Source organism: Phocoena phocoena, chromosome 4, assembly GCF_963924675.1.
Source record: "Phocoena phocoena chromosome 4, mPhoPho1.1, whole genome shotgun sequence".
In the NCBI taxonomy this organism is placed as follows: Eukaryota; Metazoa; Chordata; class Mammalia; order Artiodactyla; family Phocoenidae; genus Phocoena; species Phocoena phocoena.
In genome coordinates, this window is record NC_089222.1 from 55,808,075 (window position 1) to 55,821,587 (window position 13,513).

Consider the following 13,513-nt stretch of genomic DNA (forward strand, 5'->3'; position numbering starts at 1 on the left):
AAGCTATTAAAGTGCTTAGGATACAGTGATGATGGCCATTATCCTGACTTGCTGGTTCTTTAACGGCCAGTGTCTATGTCCAGGCATGGGAGCATTAAAAGACAGGCCAGAAATTTTTAAAACTGTAAGAAATAATTTTAACCCCAAGAATATTCACCAGCTCCCTTTGAAGAAAATTGGGTTATCAAAGCCTAAACCCATTCTTTTAGCTTATTATAATTATTTCTAAACATTCTTGTAGTAGACAGAGCAGCATAACAACCCTCATGTACCTGCCATCTAGCTTCAACAATTATCAACACTTTTCATCTATACCCGCCACTTTTATTTTAATGAAAATTTCTGTTATTGCATTATTTTACCTCTACATGCTTCAGTATCATCACTAATGAATAATGCCTTACACCAAACAAAATTTATATTAATTCTTTAGCTATATCTCATACTCAGACTGTGAAATTATTTTCCTTATTACATCAAAAACATCCTTTCAGAGTTGGCTAATTGGAGTTGGAATTCAAATAAGTTCCTCACATTGTACTTGGTTGATATGACTACTGAATTTCTTTAAATGGAAAACATTTTCACCTACCACCCAGTTTTTATTTTAATGCCATTTATTTGTTGAAGAAAATGAAGCATTTGTCCCAAAGAAATTCCTGTATTATGGATTTGGATGACAGCATCCATGTTATGTCATTTAACACAAAACTTCATGCCCTGTATTTCATGCAAACCAGTTGGTAGATTCTAAAGGTTTCATTAGATTTAAGTTGAATTCTTTTGTAGAGAATACTACTAGGTGGTTGTCCTGTGTCCTTCCTAGAAGATCACTTCAGAAAGTGCATACAGACTGATTGATCCCTTTGGTGATGTAAAGACTAATCACTGGGTTCAACTAATGTTAGCCTAATCTTCCTGTAACAAGTTTCTCATCAATCTGTCATTTAACGGTTTTAGGAGCCATTCATGATCAATGCCTAGGACCATTCGTTGATGTTGATTTTATGACACTGTCTTCAGTTAACAGTTGAAATTATTTCATAAAGAGCTGTTTATTAACTTTTTATTTTTAAAGCACCATTCAAACAGCTATCAGTTTTCAGAAATATGAATTGGTGCTCTAAAAATCTTCAATAGTCATGGTGAATTTTCTTTTTGCATCATTATGAATTCATAGATATTTATGTAACTGATGTGTTTTAATCCGTTTTGAGTATTACTCTTCTGATGCTAAAATTCTCCCACTGTTGGCCGGTGTGAGGTCCATCAAGATGACACCTATGTCTGTTTGTATGACTCCAGTTGTTTGATAGATTCCTTGTTTTCTAACATAACCTAATGTCCCCAGGCTGCTCTTGAACATCTTCTATCCCAGACCTGGAATGAATCACTTCTCTGAGGTAACGTGGTACCTTTTAGTAAAAAACTGTATTTAAGAGGTATGATGTAGATTCTAGGGGTGTACATTTCTACTGGTTTGGCATTACTTCTAGGGATTTTCTGTGGTCAGAACTAGAAAATCTGCATACATGTGTATTACATATAGACATTTTTAATATATATGTTAGAAAGAGTAAAAGAAATCATGGGTACAAATACATGTCAGTATTCTTATTCAAAATTAAAAATACAGGGTTTTTACTGAAGTGTTTGTTTAAATTTTATCTTTGACCCTCCTTTTTTTTATGCTGATAATCTTAATTCCTAATAACAACTTAATTACTTATTTGCTTTATCCTATTGTATAATGATAGACATATAATCCATAAAAATAATTTCAACTAATAATTTCATACTAATATTGCTACAAAAATCAAGCTTCCTAAAAGCAGTCTAAAATTTTTGGGATGATTTTTATCTTTGGAATATAATCCAGTAAGGATATCCAATCAATATACTGTACTACAAAATAACGTGAAACATTTCTCTCTGTGTGCTTATCAACTTAGATTAATTTGTTTCTGTTTGTTCTAGATTTTAAGGACTGCTCTTTCTTTAATACAAATGTTCTAAAACATCTATAGTTACATGGTTCAAAAATCAAACAAACATGGTTCAGAATCAAAATTCTAAACTTTAGAAATTAGACATTCAGAGAGTCTAAATTTCCAACACTTTCCTCCTACAGCCTGTTTCTGTACTTTCTATACAATACTTTTCATTAGTTTTTGGCTTATCCTACACATTGTATCTTTTTGATAATATAAGCAAATGCCTATAAATAACTATATATTTCTATATATAGAAATATATATATTTCTCCTGCTTATACAACAACAAATCCTGGTGGTCCCTAATCCTCATGACACTGGGTGATTGTCCACGATCCTTCCCGTTGCCTTTCTCCTCAGATAAGCAGTAGCGCTAAGCAAGAGCATTCAGCATCATATTAAACACCGTGAGCAGACTTTTCCCCACACAGGTATAATTAAGGGGCCACTGCAGATGGGCCCTCAGGTGTGAAAGCTTCCATGTAGCCTCAGAATCAAATGCGGCACTGGCCTTGTGTCACATGCAATTTTTCATTAGGGGTTCTTATTAGGAAGCAGACCCACAAAGTTATAGCTCAACTGTGAAAAATATACTGGACATTTTGGTTGATCATTCTGGCAGCTTTCGTATCCAATCATAAGAAAAATTATTTCTTTCATTAATTAATTGTAGAAACATGAAAAAAAGATAGCTTTTTCATGAAGCATTAAACAAATTTAGGGAAAGATACCTCTGAGTCCCAATCACACAAAAATGATACCCAATGGCATAAAGCGCAAGAACAGAGGGGTCTATTTTTTTTTTTTTTTTTTTGCGGTACGCAGGCCTCTCACTGTTGTGGCCTCTCCCGTTGCGGAGCACAGGCTCCGGACGCGCAGGCTCAGCGGCCATGGCTCACGGGCCCAGCCGCTCCGCGGCACGTGGGATCTTCCCGGACCGGGGCACGAACCCGCGTCCCCTGCATCAGCAGGCGGACTCTCAACCACTGCAACAGCAGGGAAGCCCAAGGGGTCTATTTTTTAATGTGATCTCCTGCCTCTTCCCTAGCTCCATTTTTTAAGTATTATCAATTCATAATAAATTCATTGGTAAGAAATATAATCAGTGGCTTTATTCACTGACCATTATATACATGTACAACCAATTCATTTTCAGAAACACACATTGAACCTATATCTGCACCATTCACTATATTAAGCACTGAGAACAGAGAGATGAGTGATATCTGGTCCTCATTCTTGTCCTTGGAAATAAAGAATAGCATAAATAAATAATTTCAAAATAGTGTGAAAATGTTATAAGAATGATCTTGGTTCATGCCATGTATTGGTGGAGGAGGTATTGACAGTGGACTGTAAGCAGTTCAGGTCTAAGTCATGACGTAGCAGAGGGGCCTGGAGGGTCAGGTATGTGTGGGTATAGGAGGCCCCAGCACCCATGAATTCTACTAACATGGGGCATCTACTCTATGCCAGGAATTGTAATTGGATTATTTGAGGAGCCACAAGGAGGTTGGAGGGCTGGATAAGTGCATGTTGCTTATGACAGTGAGATATAATGTTTAAGCTACACTCCAGAGCAGGAGTAAGCAAACTGTGGCAGGCAGGCCAATTCCCACTACCACTTGTTTATGAAAATAAAGTTCTCTTGGAACATGGACAAACCCATTTGTTTACGTACTGTCTATAGTTATGTTCTTGCTACAGTGGCAAAGTTCAGTTTGGTTTGAAAAGCCTCAGTATTTGCTCTCTTGCCCTTTACAGAGGTTTGTCAACCCCTACCCTGGAGGCAGTCAGATGTCCTTGTGAGGAACGCACAGGACAGGCAAGATCAGTGAGCACTCAGAAAGGACACACTGCCGAGCTGACGACAGCAGTGGCTTGGCTTGTTACTCAAGTGAACGTGGAAAGTAGGTTTTTGTTTATGAACTTGGAGTCACTTTTAACTTCTTTCTTTTTCTCATTCCACACCCCCAATGTATTTGGAGATTTTTCTGTCTTTCCCTCACAACACTGGATATGTGGAATCCTTCTACATCTCACTCTCCCCATCCAAGCCACCATCACCTCTTGCCTGGATAACTACAGCAGTGTTCTCGCCTACCTTTCCGCTACTATCTTTGACCTCCTACATTCTAGTCTCATCACATCAGCCAGCATGCTCTTTTAACAGTAGAAAGTCAGATGGTGTTGTTTCTCAGTCCAACCCCATCCTCCAATGGCTCACTCAGTGGGGAAAAAAAAAAAAAAAAAAAAATCCTTGTCACACCGTCTCTTACCCCTCTGATCTCATCTCCTGTCATCCTCCCCACAGCTCACTCTGCTCCAGACACAAGGGCCTTCTTGCTGTTCTGCCAACACTAGAAGCTTACTTCCACTCCAGAGCCTTTGCACTTACTGCTTTTTCTACCTGGAGTGCCCTTCCCCCTAACGTTTATATGGCTCAGTTCTCCAAACTTTTGCTCAAATACCACCTTCTCAATAAAGTCTTTCCTAACCTTAAATTTGCAGCCCTACCTCACCATCCCAGCATTCCCTATCTTCATACCCTGTTTAATACGTCCCCATAACACTTATTGCTCTCAAATACACATTAAATTGGCATATTTTATTTTCTTTTACCTTCCTCTAAAATAAAAGCTAAATGAAGGCGGGAATTTATTTTTCTGAAGTTTGTACTTGTTCATTATTGTATCCTCAACAATAAAAACAGCACCTGGCACAGAGTAGGCACTCAGGAAATATTTTATGACTGAATCAATTAAATTAATCCCTTGTTATTTTTCATACTGGGTATTAATAGTAGATTTAACAGTATTCTATATACGTGGCAGTCTAAATTTTTTTAGAGATACTAATAGATACTAATCACCACACATAAATAAGTTATAGATGAACAAGGTTTGAAACCTAGTGAACTGGAATTTTGTACCTTTGGGATGATGCATAGGGCTTGGTTCATTTCTAACTTACTAGTAATGTGTTCAGAGAACACAGTTTGTATGATTTTGGTCCTTTTAAATTCATTGAAATTTGCTTTATGGCCTAACACATGGTCTAATCTGAATAATTCACCATGTGCGTTAGAAAAGAACATGTATTCAGTGTTTATTGATTGGAGTGTTTCATAAATGTCAGTTAGGTCAAGTTGGTAGTTAGCATTGTTCAGTCTTCTACATCCTTGCTGACTTTCTATCTATTGTGTGTGTCGATTTTTGAGGGTGGGATATAAAAGTCTCTTGTTATTATTGTTCAAATGTCTATTTCTCCTTTCACTTCTGTTCGTTTTTGCATTACATACTCAGGGGCACTCTCATTATTTTCTTGAAGAATTGACCCTTTTATCACTAGGAAATATTCCTCTTTAGTAATCTAGTCTCTAGTAATATATCTATCTTAAAGTCAGTTTTGTCTGATAGTAATGTAGTCATTCCAGATCCTTGATGATTACTGTTTGCATGGTGTATTTTTTCCATCCTTTTACTTCCAATTTAATTGAATATGAATCTACAGTGTGTTTTTTGTAGAGAGCATAGAATTGAATCTTATTTTCTTTGTTTTCAGTCTGACAGTGTTTACATTTGGTCTGGGTGCTTAGTCCACTCACCTTTTCTGTAATGAGTGGTATGGCTGGATTTATGTAATGACTGGTATGGCTGGATTTATGTCTGCCATTTTGCTATTTATTATCAAACTGGATGCAGCTACAAGTAAACATTCTTTGGACTCCCACTTTCTTTATCTGAAAGTTAACTTTTCTAACCAGTGCTTCTCAGTTTGTTTTCAATCATCATCAATTTCCAGGGCTCTGAATGGTTGATTCTGATAATTGTCCATAGTTTTATAGTTGCTTTTTGAGGAAAAAATATGGTACCCTCTTCACTCTACCATGATGGAAATCTCTAATTATGAGGCTTTTGCAAAAGTTCAGGAAAAAACCAGGCAGCCTGAAATAGAAGTGAATATTGACAAAGATTATAGAATGGATTTAATAAATATTTAAAAGGAAAAGTGGACAAAACTTGAAGAATAATTGCATTTGAGAAGAACGAATTCCAGGTCAATAGAATATAAAGGTTAAAATCGTAGGTTTAAATCCTAAGTCTGGCACTTTGGACTGGGTGGTCTTTTGAAGCCTTACTTTCCTCATATGAAAAACAGTGCTGGTAATCATTCTGCTGTGAGGACTTAATACAACAATGCATATACGATTGTTTGCACAGTACCTGACATCTTGAAACTTCTTAAAAATTGTAGCTATGACTTTAACCACTATTAGGTCATCTTCTGCTCCTACCAGATTTTTATTAAACGCTGTTGAAAACTCATCAGAGCCACCTGGAACATGCTCCACAAGACTCTGTAAGAAATTAGGGTACTTCTGGGACTTCCCTGGTTGGCGCAGTAGTTAAGAATCCAACTGCCAATGCAGGGGACACAGGTTCGAGCCCTGGTCCGGGAAGATCCCACATGCTGCGGAGCAACTAAGCCCATGCACCACAACAACTGAGCCTGCACTCTAGGGCCCGCGAGCCACAACTACTGAGCCTGTGTGCCACAACTACTGAGGTCCGCGTGCCTAGAGCCCGTGCTCCGCAACAAGAGAAGCCACCACAATGAGAAGCCTGTGCACCGCCACGAAGAGTAGCCCCCGCTCGCCACAACTAAAGAAAGCCCGTGCACAGCAATAAAGACCCAACGCAGCCAAGAATTAATTAATTAATTTTAAAAAAGAAGAAATTAGGTTACTTCTAATCCTCACTAATCACCAATAAGATAAATTTAACCAACACTTAAAACAATTAAGAAACATACTATTTCCTATACCAAGAGTTCTATATGTAATGGTATAACTGTCACATTAGAAAGTAATATGATATTTTTTTAAGAGATGCTGTCAATTACCTTTAAAATAGCTGTCAAATTTTTCTCCCTATTTAATATATTCTGAAGGGGTTTTAAAAATAACATTTATTTCCTTTCCAATTTTCCTCATTCCTTCAGCAAACACTGATTATTTTCCCTAGTGTCCTGAATAGAGATTGAAATCAATGTGGATTTAGGGTTTATTATTTGATTAGCTCACCTGAATAATTAATGATATGAGCTCAACTCTTAAAATAGTTTGAAAAAAGATTTGCTGTCACATATCATGCAAAGGGAGACTAAAAATGCAAGCTTTCATTTCTACACATTAATATTAACTACTAACTCATGCCCTAGACCTTATTTCAGTAGAAAAATCAAATGAATTCTAAAATACATCATGATGGTGTTTTTATTTATTTTTAGTTATTTATAATTTATACTTCCCATCTTTCCAAAATATATTTGAAATTCCTTTTAGTAAACACACAAGAACATAAAAGATAAAGGCAAAAAGAGATCAGGAAAGAGACAGCAAAAGGGGTAGAGATGATACTACCCAGAATCTGAGGTCAGAAGGTCACTAAGATTTAGCATTTCTTTTAGCTCTGATCTTGCTGGCAGCCAAGATAAAAACTGGAATAATGGATCACATATTCTCATGTCTGATGAAAGGAAATGTAATAGTTCTTCAGCTGACAGAAACTTTCCTTACACTAAATCTTGAAGGAGTTCAATTTGACATTACCTGTACAAGACATATCATGTAACATATAAAACAAAGTTTTCCTTAGCAGTTTGAAACAGATGAAAACATGTTCTTTACATAGTCATTTCCCAATGATTGCTTAATTAAAAACCAATGAAACAATATTAAATATTAGTCCAGAGAATGCTTTTAATAATAACATCAACAGTCATTTAAATTTCCGCATCTAACAGACTCTGCAGACCTATCTCATTTGATTTTTTCCTATAGCAACATTCCTGTAACTCTCCTCTGTAACTTCTTACAGACTACTGCATCCAGATTCCCTCCTTCTCTGATCACTCCTGTCCTGGTGTACCCCCAGTGTTCTATCCTTGGCTTTTTCTTACTCAACATGTTCATTCTAAGCAATTTCATTAACACCCATGGCAACTACATACCGATGACTCAAACATCCAAATGACCATCCCAGGACTCTTAGGTCTAGTCCTTCACATCAATTCCTATATGTTTGATAGATATCTAAAATTTATTAGGTCCCTATCAAAACCTGTTTTCCCAAATGAAGCAACTGACAAAGGATTAATATCCAAATTTTACAAGCAGCTCATGCAGCTCAATAACAAAAAACAAACAACCCAATCCAAAGATGGGCAGAAGACCTAAATAGACATTTCTCCAAAGAAGATATACAGACTGCCAACAAACACATGAAAGAATGCTCAACATCATTAATCATAAGGGAAATGCAAATCAAAACTACAATGAGATATCTTCTCACACCAGTCAGAATGGCCATCATCAAAAGATCTAGAAACAATAAATGCTGGAGAGGGTGTGGAGAAAAGGGAACAACACTCTTGCACTGCTGGTGGGAATGTGAATTGGTACAGCCACTATGGAGAACAGTATGGAGGTTCCTTAAAAAACTAAAAATAGAACTACCATATGACCCAGCAATCCCACTACTGGGCATATACCCTGAGAAAACCATAATTCAAAAAGAGTCATGTACCAAAATGTTCATTGCAGCTCTATTTACAATAGCCCGGAGATGGAAACAACCTAAGAGCCCATCATCGGATGAATGGATAAAGAAGATGTGGCACATATATACAATGGAATATTACTCAGCCATAAAAAGAAATGAAATTGAGCTATTTGTAATGAGGTGGATAGACCTAGAGACTGTCATACAGAGTGAAGTAAGTCAGAAAGAGAAAGACAAATATCATATGCTAACACATATATATGGAATTTAAGAAAAAACAATGTCACGAAGAACTTAGGGGTAAGACAGGAATAAAGACACAGACCTACTGGAGAACGGACTTGAGGATATGGGGAGGGGGAAGGGTGAGCTGTGACAAATCGAGAAAGAGGCATGGACATATATGCACTACCAAACGTAATGTAGATAGCTAGTGGGAAGCAGCCGCATAGCACAGGGAGATCAGCTCGGTGCTTTGTGACCACCTGGAGGGGTGGGATAGGGAGGGTGGGAGGGAGGGAGATGCAAGAGGGAAGAGATATGGGAACATATGTATATGTATAACTGATTCACTTTGTTATAAAGCAGAAACTAATACACCATTGTAAAGCAATTTTACCCCAATAAAGATGTTAAAAAAAAAAAAGATACAGACAAGAAAAAACAAACAAACCAAAAAAACCTGTTTTCCTTTTGTATTCTCTATCTTGAAAATCCACACCATTACCCAAACTTTACCAGCTCCTTCTCAATTCTACCTCCTTACAAGTTTCTATATCTATCCAATCTTTCTCATCCTTACTGTGACTGTCTTATTTCAAGCTCTTATTACCCTTCACCTTTTTATCTGTGTACAAGTCTGCTTTGTCAGCAGTGAGTTCTTTGAAGACAGGGTTTTGATTCACCTTTGACCCCAGCACCAAGTACAGATGGAACCCAGAACACTATTGGTTAAGTAAATACACATTTGCTGAATGAATAACGAAATAATCATATGAGAAGGAAATGAAAGTACTGTTATGTTCTTCACATCATATTTCATCAAATCGAAGAGGCTCAATTGTAAGATACATTATTATTTTATGAGCAGTTAAACCAAAAGGGAAAATATTATAAGATATAATTGTGAAACACATTCTAGTTTCAGATATGGGAAAATATGAACAAAACCAAATGTGTCTTACAACTAATGAAAAATAATATATGTTATCTGAGTTAAATCATATCACTTTACAGTGATCTCAAAACAAAACAAAACAAAAAACTAATGAGCTTTAAAGCCTCACAATAACTAGCTGATAGCACAAACCCCTGAGAACCTCTTTCTCTGGTTACTTTGTACAGCCCTGTTTAGCCCAGTTTGGATCATAATGGTGTCATACACTTTGTGTTGTTAATTAAAGCAAGATTCACACACTCCAGGTGTTGTTTCTTCTTTCACCTTCTCCTGGTTCTATTGTGCCTATCACCAAGCCCAAAAGGAGTCCGTCTGAATCTGCCTGGGCTGCCATAACAAAATACCATAGACTTGATGGGTGGTTAAAACAACAGAAATCTATTTTCTCACAGGCCTTGAGGATAGAATCTGAGATCAGGTGCCAGCATGGTCAGGTTCTGGGGAGAGCTTTCTTCCCAGTTTGCAGATGACTACCTTCTCACTGTGTTTTCACATGTCTGGGAAAAAAATCTCTGGCTTCTTATAAGGGCACTAATCCCTTCATTGGTGCCCCACTCTCATGACTTAATCGAAAACTAATTATCTCTTAAAGACCATACCTCCAAATACTATCACACTGGGGTTTAGGGCTTCAACATATGAATTTTGAGGGGACATAAATATGCAGTCCATAACAGGGTCTACGTGAAGAGCCTGAATCAATTTCTGCTCCTACCTGGGCTTCCACTCATTTTAAAAAAACCTTAACTACAGGAGTCAGAGAAAATCATCTCCTTTCCTTGGTCCAGAGAAGACAGCAATCAACCTATTGCCTATCCTTATAAGGATTGTGATTTGAGGCCACACATACATGGAGTGATTCCAAAACTGATGCTTCCAAAACTTTGCTCAGTTATCCGCAGATTCTCCCAGAAGAGGTTGTTAAACGGCAGTTGTTTCTAGAGGCACACCAGGAAAATCAATACGATTGAGGTGGGAGTGGAAGAGTAAGTCATTCATTCATTCAGTGTTGATAGTACACTTACTATATGCCAGGTATTGTGTCATAGCCTTTGTCCACATATCAAAGTGGGGTTAAGTGGTATACTACTCTAGAAACATCACTTTAAATATCAGAATTCCCTCTTGAGCATTTGAAACATCTTGGAAATTTAACTCCATTTTATCATTATTCTAGAAATCCAAACTTCCAGTTACACTTGTGCTTTAGGGAAGCAGCAAAATGGGGAGGCATTTCTAATAGTTTCTGCTCTAAGATCTCAAAAGAAAAGACTGTCATGTGATTCCTCCTCACCACACCCACTTAACAACAGAGTCAAGTAGGAAAAAAAAAGAGCCTTTTCCGGCTTCATATCTACCCTAGAGCTGTAATTTTCTGGCTCACTTTCCTGTTAAAGTAACAGCTAAGGTAATAGCCCTTTTTTTTTTTTTTGCCTGATTTTATCTACATAAAGATACTGAAGGAAAAAAGATGAAGAACAGCATGATCCCAGACTTGTGCCAGCTATGCCTAGTTTTGCACTCTTTTCCTTTGTAAAAATTAATTCTCTGGTTTTGGTAACTGTAGGCTCTTCTATGTACTTGTTCTTCTTCTGTGTACAATACTTCCTCGGATCATTAACTCACCCACTGCCACTGGTACAGAAGATGGTGGTGATGATGATAGGAAAGAACTTTATACTGGTTAACATGTTACAGGCTTTAGGCTAACTTTATTTCCAACAGTAGACTCATCAAGCAGAGTCTTGGGAAATGGCTGGGAAATGGCAGGGCTGGGATGTGAAGCAAGGTCTGCTCATTCCAGAGCCAAAGTATATAACTATGGTAGGTTTAGACAGCTTTGGGATTTACCATCAGAAGAAACTGGGTTTAGGCCTAGCTCCAACAGTTCCTAGTCATGTGATCTTAGGCAACTTGCAGAACTTTTAAAACTGAGCGTCTTTGTTTGTAGAAATTAGGATAATATTTCCTCTTAAGGTTTGTTGCAACTATTTGTAAGTATAATAAAAAAATTTTTTAAAAACATGGCCTTAATGCGGTTACTGTTTCTTTCCTTTTAGAATTGACCTGTTGACGATTTCTGGTGCTACTTACAGTAAATTACTGCTCTAACATTTAAAATTAAGATTTAAAAATTAATAGACCCTTTATTTTACTGAAGAGTTTTAGATTTATAGAAAAATGGAACAGTTCGTTTTGTCCTTTGCAGAATGTCATAGAGTTGGACTCATACAGTATGTAGACTTTCAGATTGGCTTCTTTCACTTAGCAAGACTCATTTAAGTTTCTCTCATGTATTTTCATGGCTTGATAACTCATTTCTTTTTCTATTAGAGAATAATACTCCACTGTATGTTTGTATGTGCCACAATTTTTCCGTTTACCTTGGATAATTCTAACTTGAGCAATTATGAATGTCTGCTATAAACATTTGAGCATAGGTTTTTATGTGGACATAAGTTTTGAAATTAAATGGGTAAATACCTAGGAACATGATTGCTGGGTCATACAGTTAAGACTATGTCTAGCGTTGTAAGAAAATGCCAAACTGTCTTTCAGTATGGCTGTACCATTTTTCATTCCCAGCATCAATGATTGAGAGTTCCCAACGTTCCACATCCTTGCCAGCACTTGCTACTGTGAATTGTTTGGATTTTAGCTATTCTAACAGGTGTGTGTTGTTATCCTTGTTTTAAATTGCAATTCCCTTATGACATATGATACTAAGCTTCCTTTCATATACTTATTTGCCATTTGTAGATATTTTTTCATGACATGTCTGTTCAGCTTTTTGCCCATTGTATAATTAGGTTGTTCATTTTCTTAATGTTGAGTTTTAAAATTTCTTTGTATATTTTGGATACAAGTCCTTTAGTATGTGTTTCGCAAATATGTTCTACTAGTCTGTGGCTGATCTTTTCAATCTCTTCACAATGTCTTTTTTGGTCAATTTTATTTAATTTTATTTTTTGTTATATAAGTCTCAGGTGTACAGCATTATAATTCAGCATTGGTATAAACTACAAAGTGATCACCAGTGTCTTCACAGTGTATTTTGCACCCAGTGTCCAACTTAACTTTTTTCTTTCATGGATCATGTTTTTGGTGATGTATCTAAAAACTCATTGCCAAACCCAAGGTCACCTAGATTTTTCCCTATTTCATCTTCTAGAAGTTTTATAGTTTTGTATTTTACATTCAGGTCTATGATCCATTTTGCATTGATTTTAGTGAAAGGTATAAGGTATATGCCCAGATTTATTTTTCAGATAACATCCAATTGTTCCTACATCATTTGTTGAAAAGATCCCATTTACCTGTGTCTTTTAGACTTTTTTTTTCAGTTCAGATTGCTTAAGTTTACACTGATTGAGTTCTCTTTAGCAGTTTTGCACATACTTTTACTACTGGGGGCCTGCGTATTCTAATCAACACAAAGAGTGGGTTCCAATTTGGACCTAAATGATTGGTGATGTTTTCTTGTTTGTGACCTACAAGATAATGCTTATAATTGATGCAAAAATAAAATTGAATAAGAAATTGAAAATAATCTCCAAGGAAGGTCCAAGCCTCAAGGTCTTTAAAAAAAATTACATTAGATAATTGCTTGTCAACTACTTGCCTGAAGTGTGTTCTTTCCAGCTCAAGAAAAAATAGGTTAGCTCTTTTATCTCATTCTCCACATTACCTATCAGCATATCTTTTGACAACATTCTGACTAGGTAGTAGAATTCAGTCTTGTCCAGTGGATGTTTTAGTCATTTCTGGCCCTTCTT